The sequence below is a fragment of the Jaculus jaculus genome, chromosome 6 (genome assembly GCF_020740685.1).
Source record: "Jaculus jaculus isolate mJacJac1 chromosome 6, mJacJac1.mat.Y.cur, whole genome shotgun sequence".
NCBI classification, from domain to species: Eukaryota; Metazoa; Chordata; class Mammalia; order Rodentia; family Dipodidae; genus Jaculus; species Jaculus jaculus.
The window spans coordinates 41572635-41576355 of NC_059107.1; the positions used below are offsets into that span (position 1 = coordinate 41572635).

At 39.3% G+C, this 3721-nt stretch overlaps 1 pseudogene; it reads left to right on the plus strand.

The window, feature by feature from the left end:
* The first annotated feature begins 1295 nt into the window (after positions 1-1295).
* Positions 1296-3167, plus strand: LOC123461486 (annotated as a pseudogene).
* The last annotated feature ends 554 nt before the right edge of the window (positions 3168-3721 follow it).

A 3721-nucleotide genomic window follows, 5' to 3' on the forward strand; every position in this document is an offset into this window, starting at 1 on the left:
ATAAAAAGTCTCCCAACTAAAAATAGCCCAGGTCCATATGGATTCAGTGGCAAATTTTGCCATACCTTCATGGAAGAACTAACACCAGTGCTTCCAAACTTTTTCATAAAATAGAAAAGGAAAGAATTCTACCTAACTCCTTCTATGAAGTGAACATCACTCTCATACCAAAACCAGGCTATGATAGAACAAAAAAAAAAAAAAAACAAAAACTACAAACCAATCACCCTCATGAACATATATGCAAAAATTCTGAACAAAATATTGGCAAACAGAATACAAGAATATATCAGAAAGATTATTCACCCTGACCAAGTTGGCTTTATCTCAGAGATGCTGGGATGGTTCACCATATGCAAATCAATAAATGTAATATATCATATAAGTGGTTTGAAGGCCAAAAATCACATGATTGTCTCAATAGATGCTGAAAAGACATTCGACAAAATCCAAAACCCTTTAATGGTAAAAGTATTACACAAACTGGGACTAGAAGGAAGTTACTTCAACATAATAAAAGCTATGACCAACTCACAGCCAACATAATACTACATGGTGAAAAACTCAAAGCTTTTCCACTAAATTCAGGAACAAAACAAGGGTGTCCACTGTCCCCACTATTATTTAATATAGCACTGGAAGTCTTAGCTATATCAATAAGGCAAGAGACACTCATAAAAGGGAAACAAATTGGAAAGGAAGAGATCAAATTATCACTATTTACAGATGATATGATTCTATATATAAAAGACCCTAACAATTCTACCAGCAAACTGCTAGAACTGATAAACACTTTTACCAACATAGCAGGATACAAAATAAATACACAGAAATCAGTAGCTTTCCTATATAGTAGCAACAAACGTGCAGAGAATGAAATCAGGGAATCCCTCCCATTCACAATTACCTCAAAAAATAACTAAAGTACCTTGAGATAAAATTAACTAAGTAAGTTATGGAGCTCTACACTGAAAACTTTAAAACACTCATGCAAGAAATTGCAGAAGACACAAAGAAATGAAAGATATCTCACGTTGTTGGATTGGAAGAATCAATATTGTAAAAATGTCAAATTTACCAAAAGCAATCTACACAGTTCATGCAATCCCCATTAAAATCCAATGATATTCTTCACAGGAATAATCCTAAATTTCATTTGAAGGCACAAAAATCATTGAATAGCCAAAACAATTTTGAGTAACAACAATAAGACTGGAGATATCAAAATACCCAATTTTAAGCTATATTACAAAGCCATAGTAACAAACACAACATGGTATTGGTAAAAGACAGACATGTACCTCAATGGACCAGATCCAGATGGTAATCTAGGTGGCTACAGCCATCTGAATTTAGAAAAAAAATGTGCCAAAAATATTCACTGGAGAAAAGACAGCCTCTTCAACAAGTAGTGCTGGGAAAACTGGATATCTATATGTAGAAAGATGAAAATAGATCCTTATCTTTCTCCATGCACAGGAATAAAATCCAAGTGGGTCAGGAAACTTAATATCAGACCTTAGTCTCTGAAATTGCTAGAGGAAAAGGTAGGGGAAACCCATCAACATATTGGCATAGGTAATGAGTTTCAGAATATAATACCAATCATAAAATGCAACCACTACTCAACTACTGGGACTCATGAAATTACAAAGCCTTTGTACAGCAGAGGACACTGTGAATAGAGCAAAGAGACAACCTACAGAACTGGAGAAAATTTTCAGTGTCCAATATGGGATACCCTCGAGTGAGTTGTTGGCCAGAGAGGTCCATGTTGCCTCCAAAGCATTACAGGCTATTGCTATTGATGTTTGTTCCCCATGAGAAAGATATGGTAAGACCCTATTGGTGAAAACTTCAAATGCCTGAGAGGCAAAGTCATTGCAAAATCAATTTGGTGCTGAGCAGAACACCTCCCTTTAGCCCAGCCAACTGAAAGCTGGAAAAAGCTGCACTACATGCCGTCTTATGGGAGACAGAAGCCATCAGCGTTGAAAACAGTGAGCACTGGAAACCTCAGGTTTGGCCAGACAGGCCAAATGACTGAAAGAGTGCAAGAGTGGCATGTCTGCTCTGGAGGAAACCAACTACTCTCTAATTGGGACTGAAGGCCAGCTCTATGGGAGTATGTGCCTGTTACTGAAAATCTAATCAAAAGCCTATGGAAAGAGAAGTCATGAGCCTTAAGGGTATAAAGCCTACTTCTGTCTGGAAAAAACATATATTACACTCACTAAATTGCCCCGAAAGCACTACACTTAATGTTCATACTCATATATTAATGCTACTCTCACTTCTTGTTAGAGAAGCTCCACTTTTCAGATGGTGATGACCACTAGGATGACCCAAAAGGTAACATAGTACTGAGAAGAAGGGAAGGAGAAGTTTCCAGCAGTGAAACATTTCACACCCTCCAAGCCTCAGGGTCCATTGTGGAAGAGTTGGAGGAAAGAAAGTAACAGCCGAAGGAAGGATACCACTCCTTACATACAACTGTCCGGACAGAATTTGGCCTTGATATCTAAGATGTTGCAGTGCCTAGCAATACCCACACAAGACCCTCTTAATAGGAGAAAAAGATGAAGACATCAAATTAAAAGAGAGAGTAATGGAGGTAGGGAGGGGAAATGACAGTGAGCAGAGTTATGAAGGAGAATGTGGGGGAGAGCATGGGAGGAAAATACCATGTTTTTTTGTTTTTTTTTTTTGTCTGTAAGTACAGAAGTTGTCAATAAATCTTTTCCTAGGACGCACCAACATCGGTTGTGTGCACACGAAGACTGTGAAGAAAGTGGCCAGGGTCATCATCGAGAAGTACTACACACTTGGGCAATGACTTCCACACCAACAAGTGTGTGTGTGAGGAGATCGCCATCATTCCCAGCAAGAAGCTCCGCAACAAGATAGCAGGCTATGTCACACATCTGATGAAGGGGATTCAGAGAGGTCCTGTGAGAGGAATCTGCATCCAGCTACAGGAAGAAGAGAGAGAGAGAGAGGAGAGATAGTTATGTTCCTGAGGCCTCAGCCTTGGATCAGGAGATCATTGAGGTGGACCCTGACACTAAGGAAATGCTGAAGCTTTTGGGCTCTGGCAGACTCTCTAACTTGAAGATCACTCAGTTTACAGTGGGAATGATTTTAAAACACCATGCAGAGCTGTTTGACTGTTTTCTTCTATCCTGTAATATTTTCAATAAATTGGGAATGACTAAAAAAATAAATTTTATATATATATATTAAGATTACCACTATAGAAGATGGGATAGAAGCTCTGCATTGAGACAGTAGGAAGAATCTTGAGGGCAAGAACCAACCCATTGAAGGTGTGGGCTAGTAGAAATGTGATTTTTTTTTAGGAAAATTAAGAAATAAAGGTCTTTGCACTTCTAGGTCAGGCTTCATTCTTACTTAGAATATGTTGGATAAATATCTATGTTGAAAATCCATGCCTCAAGTGATACTGGAAGAATAAAAAATGCAGGATATGGGGGGTCATGTGTTGTACCATGGTTCCAAAGAGCCTCTGAGGCTGTGCAGTGTGAGGCAGAGTCAAAGTCCCTGAAAGGAGGCCCAGGAGGCCACTCTGTGAAGCTGTGGGAACGACCCACAGGTGGCAGTGCAGACTACAGGATTTGTGTGAGTCCACGACAAGGTTTCAGTTTCCAAGGAAGGCCAGAGGCTCAGGATGGATTTTGCCTCAGAAGCAAGCAGTAGAGCA